The 25,804-nt window shown below is 30.6% G+C and overlaps 1 protein-coding gene across 1 annotated transcript in view; it reads left to right on the forward strand.

Annotated features, from left to right (window-relative positions):
- The window catches only part of LOC126890439 (polyadenylate-binding protein-interacting protein 1), a 69,723-nt gene that overhangs the window by 11,541 nt on the left and 32,378 nt on the right, over positions 1-25,804 (forward strand). The window lies entirely within an intron of this gene.

Below are 25,804 nucleotides of genomic sequence, written 5' to 3' on the forward strand. Positions count from 1 at the left end.
GCAAATGTTTCGTTTCCAAGATATGGGGGTGTTGAAAATTTTCTTACAAACTGACGATTTATTTATTGCTCTAAAACCGGTTGAAATATTCAAATTAAATTTGATGGGTTTTAAGAGGTAGTTATTGTGCATTTTTTGACATACAATTTAAGAATTTAATGTTCATCATTGGCGTACATAAGGGTCATATATTACCCATATCCGCGCCAATGGTGAATATTAAATTCCTAATAGGGAACTTTCATAAAATTTTAAATTCGAAAAAAATGGTATAAATCACAACAGAACATAATTTAGCCTGTATCAAAGATAAAAAAGTTTTGGTTGTCTTTCGTTTGGCCCCCTAAAGACGACTAAAAATTCAACTTATACCAGCCATCCCAAAACGCGTCGTGACATTACGGATTTATATGTTTACATTCTACACCAATTGTATATATAATTTTAAATTAGACATTATAAACGTCAATTAAAAATACAGTTATGTGACGTTACAAGTGTTATTGGTTGTTTGAACTATTCATAGAAAACTTGTACTTTTACAAAATGGTTTTATTTTCAATAGTAAAACTTCGTTCCTTTCCTTCGAAAACTGTATCAAACTCCAATCTCAACAAACTGGCATATATTATTACAATGACATACGATAAATGTCATTAGAATATAAATATTTTTCCTTTATTCCCTGACAACGAACTGGCCAATAAACTAAAGTAGGTGGAGGCTAATAAACTAAAGAAGAAGAAGAAGAATATACGTAAATATAACCATAAACGGAAGCATATAGTTAAACTCTATGACGTCACGGGTCGTTTGAACTATTTTAAGATACAGAAGACTTTAAATTTGTACTTCTCAAGTTATTATGAGTTTTTGAAGCGTGAAATTTTGGAAATCTCATTTTTATACAAAACTGAACATTATTATTGCACATTTTTTTTATTACATTGTAATAAAAAAAATGTGCAAGTTCCCTATTGTATATCAAAAAACCCACCAAATTTCATTTGCATATCTTAACCAGTTTTAGAGCAAAAAATAAATTGTCAGTTTGCAAAAAAAATTTCAACACCCCCTATCTCGGAAACGAAGCATTTGCGGACATACGTGTATAAAGCAAAGTGTTATTATTTTTTCATGCAGAATTACCCCTTAAAGTTTGCCATACTAATACCCTGTATTGACGAAAAACAAGGGTAGTTGTTAAAGTACTCAACTTTTTTATTATCCAACATAAGCGAATGAATCAAAAAACAGAATGTTAAGAAAACATGAGGCTATAGTTGGGTTTTAATTTCAGTATTTTATAAATGCTAAAATATTCCACAGGGTCACGCGAACTTTGAAGAACAATCACAGTTTGATTGGTAGTACACCCGGTATACAATGACAATTTACCTGTCTAGCAACAATAATATTAAAGCGATATTGTTAAAGAATAAGGCTACAACATATTAAAAAAAGAATGTGTGTGTACTGTGTACGCACGTAAAAAGTTATACTTCTATTATTATGATTTAAACGAAATTAATATACTTTTTATTTGTATTTTATTTAAATATTAAACTAATTTATACTTACTACTTCTCAAACATTTTTATTAAAACAGTGCCAAAAATTAAAATAATAAAAAAATAAAACACACACAAACACATTAAAAATGCCACAAATGATTTCTGAACATTAATTGTCGGGAAATTTTTTTAACTAAATACGTATTTTCTGAAAATAAAATTATATAATAAATATACTTACAATCATAAAATGTATAAAAAAAATAAAAAAAAATAAAAGTTTTCATTGGGATTCGAACCAGCTTTTATCAGTGCGGTTGGTATTGGGGTTCATTCGCCTTGAACGCTTTGCCACGGAGGCAATGCGTCATTATTTGCGAAGATCGACTAACTAAACGAATTAAACTTTTGACATTTTGAATTAGGTAAATCAAATTATTTTGATTTTGAATTAAAATGATTTAGAATTGAAAAAATACAACAAAACATAGAGTAAGAAAACAATATATTAGGTGAATATTGATAGAATTTTTGATGGTAATCAAATTATGTAAATAAAAGTATTGCATACTAATCATAGATACTATGTATTTTGGTAGGTTCAAATAGGTATAGGTACCTACCTATGGAATTTTTTATTAGGATACTAATACATTTAACAATTATTATTACGTACCTGTTGCTTTTAAAAACTATTTAAAAGTCACTACAGTTATAAAACTTTTTTGTTTCTGTCCTCACAACAATAAAACTAATATATTATCTATACAACATTTGTTTACCTCCATATTGAACAATTATTTATTATTGACAGATCATTTCAACATCCAATCAGAGCCCGTATAACGACTAATACAATACCATACTGTCGGTGTGCGCATGCGCACGGATCAACAATAAATTCACCCTCAATCTCAAACGCGCCTAAAGAAGTATAACTTCAAAAATCACTTAAATCTGACGATAGGTTTAGGAAATTCGAGACATCAAAAATGACCCATTTTTAAGGGGGTGCGTTAATTTCTTGGAGAAGTGTAATATCTAAGAATGACACAGTTGGATTAACTGATAAAACTGTGAACTGTTGAGGTGAGAACGGTCAGAAAAGTTTTGAAAGCTGAATAATTATTACAAACGGTATAGTATAGTTGATCCAAAATATGGCATAACCCAGACATCCAAAGTGAAAGTTATCCTTCAACACCAAATTGTTCTATATGGTCCACACAATGTCCAGAAAAAAGTCACACCATTTTTAGCGTCGGTTTGGGGTGGAGAGGGGGGAGAAATCGGTAAATTCGTAGTTTTTTAAGTTTTTCGCCAATATTTCGAAAACTATGCGGTTTAGCATGAACAACCCTCTATACAAAATTGTTCTACATTAAATTTGAAATAAAAAAGGCTCTATCCATAATCTATCTAAAATGAATGGTTCCAAAGTTACGGAGGTAGTATAGTATAACTGGTCCAAAAAAGGCCTAACCCAAACATCCAAAGTAAAAGTTTCCCTTCAACATCAAAATGTTCTATATAGTCCACATATTGTTCAGTAAAAAGTTACACCATTTTGAGCGTCCGGTTTGGGAGGGAGATGGGAGAAAAGCCGGTAAATTAGTAGTATTTTTACGTTTTTCGTCAATATTTCTAAAACTATGCTTTAGCGTAAAAAATATTATATACAAAAATGTTCTAAATGAAATTTAAAACAAAAAATATTCTATACATAATTGTTATACAATCAACGGTTCCAGAGTTTCGGAGGGTGAAATGTCGAGGTTTTCGTTACTTTTTATATTTTTTGGGCAATATTTATGATATAGCTACACCAAAAACCCAGACATCCAAAGTGAAAGTTATCCTCCAACACCAAATTATTCTATATGGTCCACATACCGTTCAGAAAAAAGTCACACCATTTTGAGCGTCGGGTTTGGGGGGAGAGGGGGGAGAAATCGGTAAATATAAAAAGTATCGAAAACCTCCACTTTTCACCCTCCGTAACTCTGGAACCGTTGATTTTATAACAATTATGTATAGAACCTTTTTTATTTTAAATTTTATGTAGAACATTTCTCTATAGAACATTCCTTACGCTAAAGCATAGTTTTAGAAATATTGACGAAAAACGTAAAAAAAAACTACTAATTTACCGACTTCTCCCCCATCTCCCCCCCAAACCGGACGCTCAAAATGGTGTAACTTTTTACTGAACAATATGTTGACCATATAGAACAATTTGGTGTTGAAGGAAAACTTTTACTTTGGATGTATGGGTTAGGCCTTTTTTGGACCAATTATACTATACTACCTCCGTAACTTTGGAACCGTTCATTTTAGAAGGGTTATGCATATGGCCTTTTTTATTTCAAATTTAATGTAGAACAATTTTGTATAGAGGGTTGTTTATGCTAAACCGCTTAGTTTTAGAAATATTGACGAAAAACGTAAAAACTACGAATTTGCAGATTTCTCCCCCCTCTCCCCCCCCCCCCCCAAACCCGACGCTCAAAATGGTGTGACTTTTTTCTGAACATTATGTGGACCATATAGAACAATTTGGTGTTGGAGGATAACTTTCACTTTGGATGTCTGGGTTTGGGTCTAACTATACCATACTAATAGTGAATAAATAATATTAATAACCAATCACAATTATTGTTTTAATTAACATAAGTAGAAGCATTATTAAAAACTACTTAACAATGAACAACTCAAAACAACCCAAACCAAGAACTACTACACTTCAGCAGCCCACATCATCAAATTCTCTTACATTGGATAACTCGAATACAACTACCAGAGGTAAAAAAGCATATCTATGTAGTAAATCACTCTTACATGGGGAAAGGCTTGTTGCTAAATCAACTTTAAATCCAAATGCTGATGACTGGACTGAATCACTCTTGCGTAGGGAAATGCTTGTTGCGAAGTCAACATTAAATCCAAATGCTGATGAATGGTACCCTAAATGTGATTACTATCTTATTCACTTACAAGATCTAAAACGGATTAGACTGATAATTAAAACTTTAACCGATTGTCCAGGACAGTTTAAGCATTTGATAGAAATACTTATGAAAAGTTTGAAACCATATCATAATCGATATAGTGTAATGCCTTCCTTAGTAGGTGACATTATCGTTGAACAGGTAAGTAGGTAGCAATTTAAAAATCCATTATTTCTTTTATTCTGTCACTTGTTGTGTGATCTTTAATCTATATCGCTGGTACCTATGATTAATGTGATTCCTAATACATTTCCAGTGAAAATAATAACTCTTTGATAAGTGTTAGCGATACAATTTTTTTTATATGCATGTCCTCGAAGATTATAACTCCCAACATATTTATAACGAAAAGATTTAGTTCATAATAGGCTATTGATTATGTATTTTAGAAAGGAACTACAACGTTAATGGGGCTTTATTGTTTCATATGGTCAATGGACCTCTAAATAATAAAAACCCGCGGAGTGCTACCATTTAAAGGGGTGCGTTTTTGAGAAAGGGGTGAATTAGTCCCTAGGCACAGGGCGAATTAGTGCGAGTTTTATGCACTTTTGGTACAAACATGTCTACAGGAAAATTGTTCCAGGTTAAATTTACTATCGAGGCATCACCTTTTAAAGTCAAAAATATTTTTTTTTACAGAAATATATTTAAAAGAAAAGCAAGAACAAACACAAATGATAGCAATTCTGTTTGTTGCCCCATAACTTTTTTCCACGGGGATGTGGTTATAGGCATTACTTCACGGAAAAAATCTTACATCCTTTCTCTTTAAAATGGCGTTTGGTAGAAGTCTCTATGATTTATATTTTCCAAAATATGATTTTTCAAAGTTCGTCACTCACAGCGATTTTGGCCCATTTTGCTTGCTACTTCTCAAACATTGTTCTGTAATTTTTTTCTACGTAGCTTTAGGTATATGCATTGTTACATTTAATAGGAAGAAAAGTTAATTACCCTTAAAATTAAAATTTAATAAAAAAATTTCCTCTTAGTAAAAGGTATATTAGTTTAAAAAGCCCCAAAGGGCTACAAACATATAAACAAAACGTTTTCGCTCTGTAACAAGAGCATCATCAGTGTTACAAGAACATGGTGAGCCAACCAAAAAATACAAAGGTCAAAGCCTTTCAAAAAACAGACATTGGTTGGCTCACCATGTTCTTGTAACACTGCGAAAACGTTTTGTTTATATGTTTGTAGCCCTTTAGGGCTTTTTAAACGAATATACCTTTTACCAAGAGGAAAATTTTTTATTAAATTTCACTTGTAATTAATGGTATACAGCCAACTACAGGAAGTTCTTCCTTGTGGATTTTTACCCTTAAAATGGTCTGATATAGAAGGCTGTATAACTATTTTTAAGCAAGATATGGTTATTCAAAGTTTCATACTCATACTTTTAATGATTTTTGATATATTTTACGATTATTTTTAAATTTCTTATTATAACGTTTTTTATGGTATATTTAGGTATATAATATGTACATTGTATAATAAAAAAGAAAGCTTATTTTCTTTACTTTAAAATGGTGTATAGTGTATAGTAAAAAAATTCTAGGGCTATTTTTAAACAAGACTTTTTCAAAATGTGACATATACACATGCAATAGGTCCTACAAAGTTGAAACCATATGGAAAACTTTTTTATTATTAACTTTATGAAAAAAAAATATTGTTTATAAAATGCTCTGCATAGTCTAAAACCTAAGATGCAATCATCAGATATAAAATTGTATCAATAGTGTACGAGGTATATTAAAAGATATGAATTTCGCTCAACAGTAAGGTGGGTGGGTCGAAAAACGATAATGTTTCATTTTTTAATCGCTATACCGCGGAAAATTTGCCTTTGGGGTATATAAGTAAAATGCAAAGTAAAATAAAGTTATATATTGAACCACCAGCTAGCGCATCATACTTAAAATTTAGTTTTTTTCAGAAATCAAGACATTTTTCAATTATTTTTACAATCTTTAGCCAATAATATTTAAACGTGCTATAGTGAAAACTGTTTAGTTAATAGTTTAAAAAATAGGAAATAAATTTGAAACAGGCAATATCTTTTAATTTGCGGTAGCGTGAAATACTAAAAAATTGTTAAAATTCACATATTAGCACCTTAAAAGAAGGTGTGGTTTAGTATGTTGTGTTGGGTGTTAATAGCACAATCCATTTTTTGTTCTTTTACTTTACACCCCATTTAATTGGAATATAATTATTATAGTGTGTTTAAAAGTTATAAAGGATATAAATAAAACAACTTATAATTTTGATAACATGTTTAATTGAAACAAAAAGGAAACCAAATTGTAGCCAAACAATGTCAACAAATTAAATGAAATTTTGACTTTAGGAAAAGTCTTTTTTTACTCATTATTACTGAGTGGGTACGTTGAAGCTGCGCTTGCTGTCAAACTTTGGGCATCGAAGCTCTGGATGCTACGGCAGATCTTATGAAACCATCTCGTTCCTAACCACTAGGAGGACTAGTTAATCGCAATCTTTTGAGTAAAGATGAATAGTATCTTCTAGACATAAGTTGTGCGATAAAGTCAGGCAACTGCCCTGTTGATTTATCTGTTCGAGAACCGTTTCCACTTTGCCACTCTCGGTGGTTGACTACAGCTAACAGAGTTTTGAGACTATATGTAAGTGTGGAAACGTCTTCAGTTGAACATAAATTGTTAGTATCCTTCATTTTTAAATCATACATGCCTGTATGGTTCAAAATAAAGTACAGCAAATACCTAATAGATGGACCTGAACACGTTTCTGAGGCTATCAAATCAACCAGATTTCTACCAGAGAATTTGATTAAAGTAGTTGATCCTGTAATCGAAAGAAATGCATTTTTCCCACCCAGAAAATTTGCTACTGAGGATGATAGTGGATGAAAGGAAACACATAGGAGAATTAGGATTCCGAAGAATAATCAAAGCAAGGATGTTAGCTTCAGAAACAGAAACAATTAGGGTTTTTCGACCTCCAAAAATCACCTTTCATGCGACTGACTCTACTGAATTATTTGATTGGAACACCACTGAAATTACACCACCATCACTGTTACGGAGAGTCTCTGATGATGAAGTTTGGGATAAAATCACTGCTGGTGAAACACCCGAGGATTGGACCGGTGTTACCTTAGCCATAAATTTCATCCATAATTTTTTTTTCATATTTTCACAAAAATTTGGTATAAATTTATCAAAAATGAATAAAACAGATAATATTGACAAGAAAAATGTTATATATGTTATATATGTTTGGAAAAAAAAATTTAAACGGGCGATGTATTGACGGTGAGTAGATAATGCCACTCAAATTCAAAAATCCTTTATGGAAGGTACGTTAGTCAACTTTTTTTCTCAGTTTTTTGTTAAATTCTCAAAGTAAATATAATAAAGCATAACATGTAAAAAAATCGTGATGGAGGTATTTTCCAAAACAAGCGAAAAAAATTCTGAAACTTAGATGTATTGCGCGGTATTCGTTAATACGAGTCAACTTTTTTTCTCAGTTTTTTATTAAATTCTCAAAGTAAATATAATAAAGCATAACATATAAAAAAATCGTGATGGAGGTATTTTCCAAAACAAGCGAAAAAAATTCTGAAACTTAGATGTATTGCGCGGTATTCGTTAATACGAGTCAACTTTTTTTCTCAGTTTTTTATTAAATTCTCAAAGTAAATATAATAAAGCATAACATATAAAAAAAACGTGATGGAGGTATTTTCCAAAACAAGAGAAAAAAACTCTGAAACTTAGATGTATTGCGGGCTATTCGGTAATACGTCTCAAATTCAAAAATCCTTTATGGATGGATCGTTAGTCAACTTTTTTTCTCAGTTTTTTGTTAAATTCTCAAAGTAAATATAATAAAGCATAACATATAAAAAAATCGTGATGGAGGTATTTTCCAAAACAAGCGAAAAAAATTCTGAAACTTAGATGTATTGCGCGGTATTCGTTAATACGTCTCAAATTCAAAAATCCTTTATGGATGGTACGTTAGTCAACTTTTTTCTCAGTTTCTTGTTAAATTCTCAAAGTAAATATAATAAAGCATACCATATAAAAAAATCGTGATGGAGGTATTTCTCAAAACAAGCGAAAAAAAATTCTGAAACTTAGATGTATTGCGCGCTATTCGTTAATACGTCTCAAATTCAAAAATCCTTTATGGATGGTACGTTAGTCAACTTTTTTTCTCAGTTTTTTATTAAATTCTCAAAGTAAATATAATTAAGCATAACATATAAAAAAATCATGATGGAGGTATTTTCCAAAACAAGCGAAAAAAATTCTGAAACTTAGATGTATTGCGCGCTATTCGTTAATACGTCTCAAATTCAAAAATCCTTTATGGATGGTACGTTAGTCAACTTTTTTTATCAGTTTTTTGTTAAATTCTCAAAGTAAATATAATTAAGCATAATATATAAAAAAATCGTGATGAAGGTATTTTCCAAAACAAGCGAAAAAAATTCTGAAACTTAGATGTATTGCGTGGTATTCGTTAATACGCCTCAAATTCAAAAATCCTTTATGGATGGATCGTTAGTCAACTTTTTTTCTCAGTTTTTTGTTAAATTCTCAAAGTAAATATAATAAAGCATAACATATAAAAAAACGTGATGGAGGTATTTTCCAAAACAAGAGAAAAAAATTCTGAAACTTAGATGTATTGCGCGGTATTCGTTAATAGGTCTCAAATTCAAAAATCCTTTATGGATGGTACGTTAGTCAACTTTTTTTCTCAGTTTTTTATTAAATTCTCAAAGTAAATATAATTAAGCATAACATATAAAAAAATCGTGATGGAGGTATTTTCCAAAACAAGCGAAAAAAATTCTGAAACTTAGATGTATTGCGCGGTATTCGTTAATACGTCTCAAATTCAAAAATCCTTTATGGATGAATCGTTAGTCAACTTTTTTTCTCAGTTTTTTGTTAAATTCTCAAAGTAAATATAATAAAGCATAACATATAAAAAAATCGTGATGGAGGTATTTTCCAAAACAAGAGAAAAAAATTCTGAAACTTAGATGTATTGCGCGGTATTCGTTAATACGTCTCAAATTCAAAAATCCTTTATGGATGGATCGTTAGTCAACTTTTTTTCTCAGTTTTTTGTTAAATTCTCAAAGTAAATATAATAAAGCATAACATATAAAAAAACGTGATGGAGGTATTTTCCAAAACAAGAGAAAAAAATTCTGAAACTTAGATGTATTGCGGGCTATTCGTTAATACGTCTCAAATTCAAAAATCCTTTATGGATGGTACGTTAGTCAACTTTTTTTCTCAGTTTTTTGTTAAATTCTCAAAGTAAATATAATAAAGCATAACATATAAAAAAATCGTGATGGAGGTATTTTCCAAAACAAGAGAAAAAAATTCTGAAACTTAGATGTATTGCGCGCTATTCGTTAATACGTCTCAAATTCAAAAATCCTTTATGGATGGATCGTTAGTCAACTTTTTTTCTCAGTTTTTTGTTAAATTCTCAAAGTAAATATAATAAAGCATAACATATAAAAAAACGTGATGGAGGTATTTTCCAAAACAAGAGAAAAAAATTCTGAAACTTAGATGTATTGCGCGGTATTCGTTAATACGCCTCAAATTCAAAAATCCTTTATGGATGGTACGTTAGTCAACTTTTTTCTCAGTTTTTTATTAAATTCTCAAAGTAAATATAATTAAGCATAACATATAAAAAAATCGTGATGGAGGTATTTTCCAAAACAAGCGAAAAAAATTCTGAAACTTAGATGTATTGCGCGGTATTCGTTAATACGTCTCAAATTCAAAAATCCTTTATGGATGAATCGCTAGTCAACTTTTTTTCTCAGTTTTTTGTTAAATTCTCAAAGTAAATATAATAAAGCATAACATACAAAAAAATTGTGATGGAGGTATTTTCCAAAACAAGAGAAAAAAATTCTGAAACTTAGATGTATTGCGCGGTATTCGTTAATACGTCTCAAATTCAAAAATCCTTTATGGATGAATCGTTAGTCAACTTTTTTTCTCAGTTTTTTGTTAAATTCTCAAAGTAAATATAATAAAGCATAACATATAAAAAAATCGTGATGGAGGTATTTTCCAAAACAAGAGAAAAAAATTCTGAAACTTAGATGTATTGCGCGCTATTCGTTAATACGTCTCAAATTCAAAAATCCTTTATGGATGGTACGTTAGTCAACTTTTTTTCTCAGTTTTTTGTTAAATTCTCAAAGTAAATATAATAAAGCATAACATATAAAAAAATCGTGATGGAGGTATTTTCCAAAACAAGCGAAAAAAATTCTGAAACTTAGATGTATTGCGCGGTATTCGTTAATACGTCTCAAATTCAAAAATCCTTTATGGATGGATCGTTAGTCAACTTTTTTTCTCAGTATTTTGTTAAATTCTCAAAGTAAATATAATTAAGCATAACATATAAAAAAAATCGTGATGGAGGTATTTTCCAAAACAAGCGAAAAAAATTCTGAAACTTAGATGTATAGCGCGCTATTCGTTAATACGTCTCAAATTCAAAAATCCTTCATGGATGGTACGTTAGTCAACTTTTTTTCTCAGTTTTTTGTTAAATTCTCAAAGTAAATATAATTAAGCATAACATATAAAAAAATCGTGATGGAGGTATTTTCCAAAACAAGCGAAAAAAATTCTGAAACTTAGATGTATTGCGCGGTATTCGTTAATACGTCTCAAATTCAAAAATCCTTTATGGATGGTACGTTAGTCAACTTTTTTTCTCAGTTTTTTGTTAAATTCTCAAAGTAAATATAATAAAGCATAACATATAAAAAAATCGTGATGGAGGTATTTTCCAAAACAAGCGAAAAAAATTCTGAAACTTAGATGTATTGCGCGGTATTCGTTAATACGTCTCAAATTCAAAAATCCTTTATGGATGGTACGTTAGTCAACTTTTTTCTCAGTTTCTTGTTAAATTCTCAAAGTAAATATAATAAAGCATACCATATAAAAAAATCGTGATGGAGGTATTTCTCAAAACAAGCGAAAAAAAATTCTGAAACTTAGATGTATTGCGCGCTATTCGTTAATACGTCTCAAATTCAAAAATCCTTTATGGATGGTACGTTAGTCAACTTTTTTTCTCAGTTTTTTATTAAATTCTCAAAGTAAATATAATTAAGCATAACATATAAAAAAATCATGATGGAGGTATTTTCCAAAACAAGCGAAAAAAATTCTGAAACTTAGATGTATTGCGCGCTATTCGTTAATACGTCTCAAATTCAAAAATCCTTTATGGATGGTACGTTAGTCAACTTTTTTTATCAGTTTTTTGTTAAATTCTCAAAGTAAATATAATTAAGCATAATATATAAAAAAATCGTGATGAAGGTATTTTCCAAAACAAGCGAAAAAAATTCTGAAACTTAGATGTATTGCGTGGTATTCGTTAATACGCCTCAAATTCAAAAATCCTTTATGGATGGATCGTTAGTCAACTTTTTTTCTCAGTTTTTTGTTAAATTCTCAAAGTAAATATAATAAAGCATAACATATAAAAAAACGTGATGGAGGTATTTTCCAAAACAAGAGAAAAAAATTCTGAAACTTAGATGTATTGCGCGGTATTCGTTAATACGTCTCAAATTCAAAAATCCTTTATGGATGAATCGTTAGTCAACTTTTTTTCTCAGTTTTTTGTTAAATTCTCAAAGTAAATATAATAAAGCATAACATATAAAAAAATCGTGATGGAGGTATTTTCCAAAACAAGAGAAAAAAATTCTGAAACTTAGATGTATTGCGCGGTATTCGTTAATACGTCTCAAATTCAAAAATCCTTTATGGATGGATCGTTAGTCAACTTTTTTTCTCAGTTTTTTGTTAAATTCTCAAAGTAAATATAATAAAGCATAACATATAAAAAAACGTGATGGAGGTATTTTCCAAAACAAGAGAAAAAAATTCTGAAACTTAGATGTATTGCGGGCTATTCGTTAATACGTCTCAAATTCAAAAATCCTTTATGGATGGTACGTTAGTCAACTTTTTTTCTCAGTTTTTTGTTAAATTCTCAAAGTAAATATAATAAAGCATAACATATAAAAAAATCGTGATGGAGGTATTTTCCAAAACAAGAGAAAAAAATTCTGAAACTTAGATGTATTGCGCGCTATTCGTTAATACGTCTCAAATTCAAAAATCCTTTATGGATGGATCGTTAGTCAACTTTTTTTCTCAGTTTTTTGTTAAATTCTCAAAGTAAATATAATAAAGCATAACATATAAAAAAACGTGATGGAGGTATTTTCCAAAACAAGAGAAAAAAATTCTGAAACTTAGATGTATTGCGCGGTATTCGTTAATACGCCTCAAATTCAAAAATCCTTTATGGATGGTACGTTAGTCAACTTTTTTTCTCAGTTTTTTATTAAATTCTCAAAGTAAATATAATTAAGCATAACATATAAAAAAATCGTGATGGAGGTATTTTCCAAAACAAGCGAAAAAAATTCTGAAACTTAGATGTATTGCGCGGTATTCGTTAATACGTCTCAAATTCAAAAATCCTTTATGGATGAATCGCTAGTCAACTTTTTTTCTCAGTTTTTTGTTAAATTCTCAAAGTAAATATAATAAAGCATAACATACAAAAAAATTGTGATGGAGGTATTTTCCAAAACAAGAGAAAAAAATTCTGAAACTTAGATGTATTGCGCGGTATTCGTTAATACGTCTCAAATTCAAAAATCCTTTATGGATGAATCGTTAGTCAACTTTTTTTCTCAGTTTTTTGTTAAATTCTCAAAGTAAATATAATAAAGCATAACATATAAAAAAATCGTGATGGAGGTATTTTCCAAAACAAGAGAAAAAAATTCTGAAACTTAGATGTATTGCGCGCTATTCGTTAATACGTCTCAAATTCAAAAATCCTTTATGGATGGTACGTTAGTCAACTTTTTTTCTCAGTTTTTTGTTAAATTCTCAAAGTAAATATAATAAAGCATAACATATAAAAAAATCGTGATGGAGGTATTTTCCAAAACAAGCGAAAAAAATTCTGAAACTTAGATGTATTGCGCGGTATTCGTTAATACGTCTCAAATTCAAAAATCCTTTATGGATGGATCGTTAGTCAACTTTTTTTCTCAGTATTTTGTTAAATTCTCAAAGTAAATATAATTAAGCATAACATATAAAAAAAATCGTGATGGAGGTATTTTCCAAAACAAGCGAAAAAAATTCTGAAACTTAGATGTATAGCGCGCTATTCGTTAATACGTCTCAAATTCAAAAATCCTTCATGGATGGTACGTTAGTCAACTTTTTTTCTCAGTTTTTTGTTAAATTCTCAAAGTAAATATAATTAAGCATAACATATAAAAAAATCGTGATGGAGGTATTTTCCAAAACAAGCGAAAAAAATTCTGAAACTTAGATGTATTGCGCGGTATTCGTTAATACGTCTCAAATTCAAAAATCCTTTATGGATGGTACGTTAGTCAACTTTTTTTCTCAATTTTTTGTTAAATTCTCAAAGTAAATATAATAAAGCATAACATATAAAAAAATCGTGATGGAGGTATTTTCCAAAACAAGCGAAAAAAATTCTGAAACTTAGATGTATTGCGCGGTATTCGTTAATACGTCTCAAATTCAAAAATCCTTTATGGATGGATCGTTAGTCAACTTTTTTTCTCAGTATTTTGTTAAATTCTCAAAGTAAATATAATAAAGCATAACATATAAAAAAATCGTGATGGAGGTATTTTCCAAAACAAGCGAAAAAAATTCTGAAACTTGGATGTATTGCGCGGTATTAGTTAATACGTCTCAAATTCAAATATCCTTTATGGATGGTACGTTAGTCAACGTTTTTTCTCAGTTTTTTGTTAAATTCTCAAAGTAAATATAATAAAGCATAACATATAGAAAAAACGTGATGCAGGTATTTTCCAAAACAAGAGAAAAAAATTCTGAAACTTAGATGTATTGCGGGCTATTCGGTAATACGTCTCAAATTCAAAAATCCTTTATGGATGGATCGTTAGTCAACTTTTTTTCTGTTTCTTGTTAAATTCTCAAAGTAAATATAATAAAGCATAACATATAAAAAAATCGTGATGGAGGTATCTTTCAAAACAAGCGAAAAAAATTCTGAAACTTAGATGTATTGCGCGGTATTCGTTAATACGTCTCAAATTCAAAAATCCTTTATGGATGAATCGCTAGTCAACTTTTTTTCTCAGTTTTTTGTTAAATTCTCAAAGTAAATATAATAAAGCATAACATACAAAAAAATTGTGATGGAGGTATTTTCCAAAACAAGAGAAAAAAATTCTGAAACTTAGATGTATTGCGCGGTATTCGTTAATACGTCTCAAATTCAAAAATCCTTTATGGATGAATCGTTAGTCAACTTTTTTTCTCAGTTTTTTGTTAAATTCTCAAAGTAAATATAATAAAGCATAACATATAAAAAAATCGTGATGGAGGTATTTTCCAAAACAAGAGAAAAAAATTCTGAAACTTAGATGTATTGCGCGCTATTCGTTAATACGTCTCAAATTCAAAAATCCTTTATGGATGGTACGTTAGTCAACTTTTTTTCTCAGTTTTTTGTTAAATTCTCAAAGTAAATATAATAAAGCATAACATATAAAAAAATCGTGATGGAGGTATTTTCCAAAACAAGCGAAAAAAATTCTGAAACTTAGATGTATTGCGCGGTATTCGTTAATACGTCTCAAATTCAAAAATCCTTTATGGATGGATCGTTAGTCAACTTTTTTTCTCAGTATTTTGTTAAATTCTCAAAGTAAATATAATTAAGCATAACATATAAAAAAAATCGTGATGGAGGTATTTTCCAAAACAAGCGAAAAAAATTCTGAAACTTAGATGTATAGCGCGCTATTCGTTAATACGTCTCAAATTCAAAAATCCTTCATGGATGGTACGTTAGTCAACTTTTTTTCTCAGTTTTTTGTTAAATTCTCAAAGTAAATATAATTAAGCATAACATATAAAAAAATCGTGATGGAGGTATTTTCCAAAACAAGCGAAAAAAATTCTGAAACTTAGATGTATTGCGCGGTATTCGTTAATACGTCTCAAATTCAAAAATCCTTTATGGATGGTACGTTAGTCAACTTTTTTTCTCAATTTTTTGTTAAATTCTCAAAGTAAATATAATAAAGCATAACATATAAAAAAATCGTGATGGAGGTATTTTCCAAAACAAGCGAAAAAAATTCTGAAACTTAGATGTATTGCGCGGTATTCGTTAATACGTCTCAAATTCAAAAATCCTTTATGGATGGATCGTTAGTCAACTTTTTTTCTCAGTATTTTGTTAAATTCTCAAAGTAAATATAATAAAGCATAACATATAAAAAAATCGTGATGGAGGTATTTTCCAAAACAAGCGAAAAAAATTCTGAAACTTGGATGTATTGCGCGGTATTAGTTAATACGTCTCAAATTCAAATATCCTTTATGGATGGTACGTTAGTCAACGTTTTTTCTCAGTTTTTTGTTAAATTCTCAAAGTAAATATAATAAAGCATAACATATAGAAAAAACGTGATGCAGGTATTTTCCAAAACAAGAGAAAAAAATTCTGAAACTTAGATGTATTGCGGGCTATTCGGTAATACGTCTCAAATTCAAAAATCCTTTATGGATGGATCGTTAGTCAACTTTTTTTCTGTTTCTTGTTAAATTCTCAAAGTAAATATAATAAAGCATAACATATAAAAAAATCGTGATGGAGGTATCTTTCAAAACAAGCGAAAAAAATTCTGAAACTTAGATGTATTGCGCGCTATTCGTAAATACGTCTCAAATTCAAAAATCCTTTATGGATGGTACGTTAGTCAACTTTTTTTCTCAGTTTTTTGTTAAATTCTCAAAGTAAATATAATTAAGCATAACATATAAAAAAATCGTGATAAAGGTATTTTTCAAAACAAGCGAAAAAAATTCTGAAACTTAGATGTATTGCGCGGTATTCGTTAATACGTCTCAAATTCAAAAATCCTTTATGGATGGATCGTTAGTCAACTTTTTTTCTCAGTTTTTTGTTAAATTCTCAAAGTAAATATAATAAAGCATAACATATAAAAAAATCGTGATGGAGGTATTTTTCCAAAACAAGCGAAAAAAATTCTGAAACTTGGATGTATTGCGCGGTATTCGTTAATACGTCTCAAATTCAAAAATCCTTTATGGATGGTACGTTAGTCAACTTTTTTTCTGTTTTTTGTTAAATTCTCAAAGTAAATATAATAAAGCATAACATATAAAAAAATCGTGATGGAGGTATTTTCCAAAACAAGCGAAAAAAATTCTGAGAATTCTTGAGAATTTAACAAAAAACTGAGAAAAAAAGTTAACTAACGATCCATCCATAAAGGATTTTTGAATTTGAGACGTATTACCGAATAGCCCGCAATACATCTAAGTTTCAGAATTTTTTTCTCTTGTTTTGGAAAATACTTCCATCACGTTTTTTTTATGTTATGCTTTATTATATTTACTTTGAGAATTTAACAAAAAACTGAGAAAAAAAGTTGACTAACGTACCATCCATAAAGGATTTTTGAATTTGAGACGTATTAACGAATACCGCGCAATACATCTAAGTTTCAGAATTTTTTTCGCTTGTTTTGGAAAATACCTCCATCACGATTTTTTTATATGTTATGCTTAATTATATTTACTTTCAGAATTTAACAAAAAACTGAGAAAAAAAGTTGACTAACGATCCATCCATAAAGGATTTTTGAATTTGAGACGTATTACCGAATAGCCCGCAATACATCTAAGTTTCAGAATTTTGTTCTCTTGTTTTGGAAAATACCTCCGTCACGATTTTTTTATATGTTATGCTTTATTATATTTACTTTGAGAATTTAACAAAAAACTGAGAAAAAAAGTTGACTAACGTACCATCCATAAAGGATTTTTGAATTTGAGACGTATTAACGAATACCGCGCAATACATCTAAGTTTAGGAATTTTTTTCGCTTGTTTTGGAAAATACCTCCATCACGATTTTTTTATATGTTATGCTTAATTATATTTACTTTGAGAATTTAATAAAAAACTGAGAAAAAAAGTTGACTAACGATCCATCCATAAAGGATTTTTGAATTTGAGACGTATTACCGAATAGCCCGCAATACATCTAAGTTTCAGAATTTTGTTCTCTTGTTTTGGAAAATACCTCCATCACGTTTTTTTTATATGTTATGCTTTATTATATTTACTTTGAGAATTTAACAAAAAACTGAGAAAATAGTTGACTAACGTACCATCCATAAAGGATTTTTGAATTTGAGACGTATTAACGAATACCGTGCAATACATCTAAGTTTCAGAATTTTTTTCGCTTGTTTTGGAAAATACCTCCATCACGATTTTTTTTATATGTTATGCTTTATTATAGGTACTTTGAGAATTTAACAAAAAACTGAGAAAAAAAGTTGACTAACGTACCATCCATAAAGGATTTTTGAATTTGAGACGTATTAACGAATACCGAGCAATACATCTAAGTTTCAGAATTTTTTTCGCTTGTTTTGGAAAATACCTCCATCAGGATTTTTTTATATGTTATGCTTTATTGTATTTACTTTGAGAATTTAACAAAAAACTGAGAAAAAAAGTTGACTAACGTACCATCCATAAAGGATTTTTGAATTTGAGTGGCATTATCTACTCACCGTCAATACATCGCCCGTTTAAATTTTTTTTTCCAAACATATATAACATTTTTCTTTTCAATAATATCTCTTTTATTCATTTTTGATAAATTTATACCAAATTTTTGTGAAAATATGAAAAAAAAATTTATGGATGAAATTTATGGCTAAGGTAACACTGGTGAGGATTGGAACTTTGGAAAATTTCCATGTAATACTCAAGCTGTGGAACGCTGCGTCAAGTTAGTGACTGAAGCATCTAAAAAAGTCGTCGGTGCTAAGTAATGAGATGGTTTCATAAGATCTGCCGTAGCATCCAGAGCTTCGATGCCAAAGTTTGACAGCAAGCTCAGCTTCAACGTACCCACTCAGAAATAGTAGTAAAAGACTATTTCTAAAGTCAAAATTTCATTTAATTTGTTGACATTGTTTGGCTATAATTTGGTTTCTTTTTTGTTTCAATTAAACATGTTATTAAAATTATAAGTTGTTTTATTTATATCCTTTATAACTTTAAACACACTATAATAATTATATTCCAATTAAATGGAGTGTAGAGTAAAAGAACAAAAAATGGATTGTGCTTATAACACCCAACATAACATACTAGACCACACCTTCTTTTAAGGTGTTAATATGTGAATTTTAACAATTTTTGAGAATTTTGCGCTACCGCAAATTAAAAGATATTGTCTGTTTCAAATGTATTTCCTATTTTTTAAACTATTAACTAAAGAGTTTTCACTATAGCACGTTCAAATATTATTGGGTAAAGATTGTAAAAATAATTGAAAAATGTCTTGATTTCTGAAAAAAACTAAATTTTAAGTGTGATGCGCTAGTTGGGGGTTCAATATACAGGGTGTCCCGAAAAGATTGGTCATAAATTATACCACACATTCTGGGGTCCAAAAGAGTTTGATTGAACCTAACTTACCTTAGTACAAATGTACTCATAAAAAAAGTTACAGCCCTTTGAAGTAACAAAATGAAAATCGATTTTTCCAATATATCGAAAACTGCTAGAGATTTTTTATTGAAAATGGACATGTATCATTCTTATGGCAGGAACATCTTAAAACAAAATTATAGTGAAATTTGTACACCTCATAAAAATTTTAAGGGGGTTTTGTTCCCTTAAACCTCCCTAAACTTTTGTGTACGTTTCAATTAATTCATTATTGTGGTACCATTAGTTAATCACAACGTTTTTGAAACTTTTTTTGCCTCTTAGTATTTTTTCGATAAGCCAGTTTTTATCGAGATGCGGCTTATTTTTTAATATATTTACATAAAAATTTTATGGGGGTTTTGTTCTTTTAAACTCTCCAAATGTTTGTGTACGTTCCAATTAAACTATTATTTTGGTATCCTTAGTTAAAACACATTGTTTTTAAAACTTTTTTGCCTATTTGTCTTTTTTTGATAAGTCACCTTTTATCGAGATGTGGCTTCTTTTTCAAAATATACCTAAACATGTAAATTATAAATAAATTTTCAGATTATTAACAGGTCTCTATAATCGTACTTAACCATATACAAATATGTGGTGGATTCGACAAATATTCAAAATATCTCGATAAACAGTGGCTTATCGAAAAAGTACTAGGAGGCAAAAAAGTTTTAAAAACATTGTGTTTTACTAATGGTGCCACAATAATAATTGAATTGGAACGTAGACAAAAGTTTGGGGGGGTTTAAGGGAACAAAACCCCCATAAAATTTTTATGGATTGTACAAATTTCAATTTAATTATTGTTTAAGATGTTACTGCTATAAGAATGCCACATGTCCATTTACAATAAAAAATCTCTAAGAGTTTTCGATATATGAAAAAAAATCGATTTTGTAACTTCAAAGGGCTGTAACTTTTTTTGTGTGCACTATTGTATATAGGTAAGTGAGGTTCAATCAACCTATTTTTGACCCCAGAAGCTGTGGTATAATTTATGACCAATCTTTTCGGGACACCCTGTATAACTTTGTTTTACTCTGTATTTTACTTATATACCCCAAAGGCAAGTTTTCCGCGGTATAGCGATTAAAAAATGAAACATTATTGTTTTTCGACCCACCCTACTATATATTTCACAATATCGAAAAGTGTTATTAAGGAAAGTTATTTGGAATTAAAAATTATGTTATAATATGCAATTATATTCATCTAATTGAAAAAAATAAAAAAAAAATTAAAATTTTTCTTAAATTACGGATATTCTTGAAAATCCTACGAAGATCTTGTTTAAAAATAGTCCTAGAATTTTTTTTCGATACACCATTTTAAAGTAAAGAAAACAAGCTTTTTTTATTTTACAATGTACACACCTAAATTTACAAGAAAAAAATTCACAATGAGAAATTAAAAAAATAATCATTAAAAACATCAAAAATTATTAAAAGTATAAAACCTTGAAAAAGCATAACTTGCTGATAAAGAGTCGTGTAACCTTATACAATAGACCATTTTAAAAATACTTGACTTCTCTTTCTACTAAATGTACCATTACATATACCTAGCAATGCGTAGAAAAAAGTTACAGAACAATGTTTCCGAAATAATGGGGAAAATGTCCCAAAAATGTTGTGAGCCGCGAACTTTGAAAAATCCTATTTCAAAAACTATAAATCCTAGAGACTTTTACCAAACTTTATTTTAAAGAAGAAGGATAGAAGTTATTTTTCACCAAAGCAATGCCTATACCTATATCCCTGTGGAAAAAAGTTACGGGGCAAAAAAAAATTGCTGTCTTTCGTGTTTTTTCCTTGCTTCTGTTTTGAATATATTTTTGTGAAAAAAAAAATATTTTTGACTTTAAGAGGTGATGTTTTGTAAATTTAATATGGAACAGTTTTTCTGTAGACATATTTGTACCAAAAGTGGTACAAAAATTCACCCCTTTCTCAAAAACGCACCCATTTAAATGGTTTTTTAAACTCAGCGGTTTTTTCAAATTTAGAGATCCATTGACCATATGAGACAATAAAATCCCGTTAACGTTGTAGTTCCTTTTAGCTCTCTTATTTTGAACCTTATCAATAGCCTATAATAGATGCCGACGAAAACAATGATTTCCCTTTCTGTTTCTGTTTCTGCCGACGAAAACAATTATTTCTGAGAACTTTTTAGTAATTATAATTTTCGTGGACCCACAAACAGAAATGATGTTTTTTTGCTGATACTCATCAAAAATTAATTTTTTTCGCTAACACTTTATTAGGGATTATAATTTTCACAATCATATAATCGAAAATAATATTTTTCGCGGCGTTCATTGAAAGTTCTACTCTTAACGGCATTTTTCGGAGTTATACTTTTCGTAGGCGGCGGCGATATAATAATATTATCATCATCATTCAATCTTGGCTTGTCCATTGCTGGACATAGATCATCTCTCTTACAATTTTCCATCTATTTCAATCTTGTACCTCTTACATCCAATTCCTATGACACCGTTTTAGATCATAAGTCCAATGTGTTGGTGGACGACCTCTTCTTCCGTAGACATCATCTCTTGCTATTCTCTCTACTGCATCAGCCATTCCTGATCTTTGCCATAGCTGGCGTAGCTATATATTAGATCAAATTTCAGATCTCTGCCATTCCATTGTGTGCTTTATTAGGGGGCGGGGAGTATGGGTATGACTAATAGAAAAATAACAGATGGATAGCAGGTAGATAACAGTTCGATACAAAGAAAATACGAAATTCGGAATCATAAGAAGCTAATAAGCCTTTACCTGGGTCTCGCAAAAAACTATAATCGTTAAAAACAAACTAGAAGATTAAATAATCAACACTGCTAAAATTGACATATTCAATATCCTATATAAAGCAAAACAAATTATAACATAAATAAAATGTTGAACCATAATTCAAAAAAATAATTAACTTAATAGTTATTTATGATATAAGTGTTAAAAGTACAATTTTAAGGCACGTATGTGAGAGTTTTTAACACGTATATCATACAATATTTTTTCTACAAACGTCTTATATAGCAACGGTATCCCGAATAAAGTACGTGCCTCCTAGTGGCGGGATACGGGCAACAATACATTGGCTTATAGGACAGTCCTTACAGTAGGGATCCTGGCCTATACAGAAAAATGCAGGCGGGTGTGGGGTAATACTGCACTTTGGTTGCATTGGTGGTGTATTGGCTAAACGTGCAGGGCAGGGTATGGTGCTGATAGAAAAGGCATTCAGGCATCAAATAAATAAACAAAATCTTTTCAGACCATAATAATGAAAAGACCTTCTCCAAAGATATAAAAACTTATACTTAAATGATGTCATCTCCTGAGGTAAAATATACCGGAAGTAAAATGAGCCTCCGTTCGGATCTCCGGGTGAGGACTATCTCAGGGGGAACACCATTGCAGGTTAGAAAAATCAGGATATGGTCGTGGAATCTTGGTAGTCTTACAGGTAAGAGTCTGGAGTTAGTGGATGCGCTCAAACGAAGGAGAGTTCAAATTGCTTGCATTCAAGAAACTAGGTGGAAAGGTCAAAGGGCGAAATAACTAGGTGAAGGTTACAAATTGTGGTATGCAGGGAGTAGTAACACTAGAAATAGAGTTGGTATAATTGCTAGTCGTGAAATGAAAGATAACGTAGTGGAAGTTGTAAGAACGAGTGATAGAATGATGTCAGTGAAATTTGTAATTGATCAACTTGATACCAGGGAAGGCGAAACGAAGATATATAAAATAGCCAAACAGAGAGCAAAGAAAGCAAAAGATTTTAATCGGATTAGATGTATCCGAGATGAAAATAATAAAATACTAGTTCACGAAAGGGATGTCAAAAAGAGATGGAGAAAGTACTTTGACAGCTTATTAAATGAAGAATTTGACAGACAACGTGTAGAGTCAACGGAGACAGTAGCAGCAATGGTCACCAAAATAACAAACGAGGAAGTGGCTCAAGCGCTTCAAAAAATAAAGAAAGGAAAAGCGGTAGGACCAGATGATATTCCTGGGGAAGTATGGAGAGCATTGGGAGAGACAGGAACAAGGTGGCTAGCAGGTCTATTTAATAGAATTATGGAAGTTGGACAAATGCCAGGCGAATGGAGAAGCAGTATACTGGTACCTGTTTACAAAAACAAAGGAGATATACAATAATGTACAAACTACAGGGCTACAAAAACTGCTTAGCCACACCATGAAAATATGGGAAAGAGTAATTGATAGACGGATACGTGAAGAGACCGAAATATCCGAGAATCAATTTGGCTTTATGCAGGGCAGATCAACAACAGATGCAATTTTCATTATAAGGCAGTTGATGGAAAAATACAGGAGTAAAGAAACAAACGCTCATATGGTATTCATTGATCTTGAGAAAGCATATGATAAAGTTCCTCGAGAGATTCTGTGGTGGGCACTCAATAAGAAAGGAGTCCCTGGTGAATATGTAAAGATTGTGAGGAATATGTATGAGGGAGTAACCACTAGTATTAGGACAGGTGTGGGAGAGACTGATAAATTTCATGTGAAAGTAGGATTGCACCAAGTATCGGTGCTTAGTCCGTATTTATTCTCATTAGTTTTGGACCAGATAACAGCGAAACTACAGGGTAACATTCCATGGTGCTTAATGTATGCTGATGATGTCGTGTTAGTAGGAAATAGTGAAAGATACTTAGAACAAAAACTGGAACAGTGGTGGCAAGCTCTGGAGGAAAAAGGTTTAAAACTTAGTAGGACAAAAACAGAGTATTTGGAATGTTCATTTAAAGATGGAGTTACTACAAATAAAATGGTATCTTTGGATGGTGAGCTGATTGTAAAAAGCAATAGTGTTAAGTACCTGGGATCGGTATTACAGAATAATGGAGAAATAGATGGAGATGCATGCAGTAGAATTAGGGCTGGATGGATGAAGTGGAAAGAAGCGAGTGGTGTGTTGTGTGACAGAAAAATTCCAATGAAGCTGAAGGGAAAATTGTATAAAACAGCCATAAGACCGGCTATGATGTACGGAACTGAATGTTGGGCAGTGAAGAAGAAAGAGGAACAACGAATGCATGTGGCGGAAATGAGAATGCTTAGATGGATGAGTGGAGTGACAAAGAAGGATAAAATTAGAAATGAGTATATTAGTGGAAGTCTAGGTGTGGCACCAATTGATGCCAAAATGAGAGAGCCTAGGTTAAGATGGTTTGGTCATGTTCAACGTCGAGACGTTAATCACCCAATACGAAGAATAGCTGAAGTGCAGATTCCTGGAAGGAGTAGGAGAGGAAGACCAAAGAAGACCTGGGGGGAGACGATAAGGCAGGACATGTTGGGGATTGACATTGATATGACCCAAGATAGAATTGTGTGGAGAAATGCAATTAGGGAAGCCGACCCCGCATAGGGATAAGGCAAAGATAATGATGATGATGATGATGATGTCTTATATATCAACAATTATAATTTCTTCATTCTTAATTACAGGACAATACCTACAAAAACTTTTACTTGAACTTGACTGACATTCCATTTTTATATTTTTCTTGACATTACATCAAAACTGCCAATACTGTCAATACGTAAATCATAACAACTATAGAATAACATCTTACTTTTATTGTTGTATATTCTAACAAATTTTAATAGTTTTTTTCTACAAACGTGTTAAAAATGCAATAATACAGTTTAAATTAAATTTTAAAAAACCTTTTAAACCACCTTTTTCAAATTGCGCAAGGTGTACTATTAATATTAATGTTAATAAATGAAATATAAATATTTTGACGTTTCACAATTTGACAATTCACTTTTAACTGCAGTGCCTTAAAATTTTTAAAGCACTAGTGCTTTAAAGTAGCATTTTTAACACGGTTGTAGAAATAAGTATTTATTCAATAGATACTCTAATTTATACACATACTAGCATTAAAAATGTTATTACTAACTATGGAGCGTTTCACGTTTAGATAAGAACATTGCGGAGATAGCCCCATGTATTTCTTATGAGCCATAGCAGCGCAGCGATGCCACGCCGTACTGACTAGAGTGAATCGTATATCGGAAGTCCAGTATCCACCCGCACGCGAGAGGTTTGGCAATACTGATCTCCGTAAGCGTAATGTTCTATTCTTAACTTGAAATAAAGATTAGGTTATAGTCTTGATTAAAACAAAATATAAAATTATTCTGAACGTAAATTAAATTGATACTCCAAAATTAATTAATAAGGGCTAAAACCTGTTAAGCAATTAAAAGCTTTTCAGTTCCGTTTATAATCTGTTTTATCCTTAAATCTGCTAAATCCCTAATATAATCTGTTCAATCACATGGAAACTGAAGTATTGCATACTTATAATTAATAAAAACAGCTTACAGAAAATGTTATATGTAGAATAGGTCTGGATCCCGCGTATGAAAAAAAGTTGATTAATAGCAAGCTTAAAATTTGTTCATAGCTTAAGGGTGTCTAGTCGGACAAACTTTGATATATGGGAACACTGGAACAGGGGAAGTTTTAATTGTGGAACAGGTTAAAAATTTGGAACGGTCAGACCACGAAAACGGCACGTGTATTTTGTCCGAAAGAACAGACTTAAACTCTCCGAACAGAG

Source organism: Diabrotica virgifera, chromosome 8 (genome assembly GCF_917563875.1).
Source record: "Diabrotica virgifera virgifera chromosome 8, PGI_DIABVI_V3a".
In the NCBI taxonomy this organism is placed as follows: domain Eukaryota; kingdom Metazoa; phylum Arthropoda; class Insecta; order Coleoptera; family Chrysomelidae; genus Diabrotica; species Diabrotica virgifera.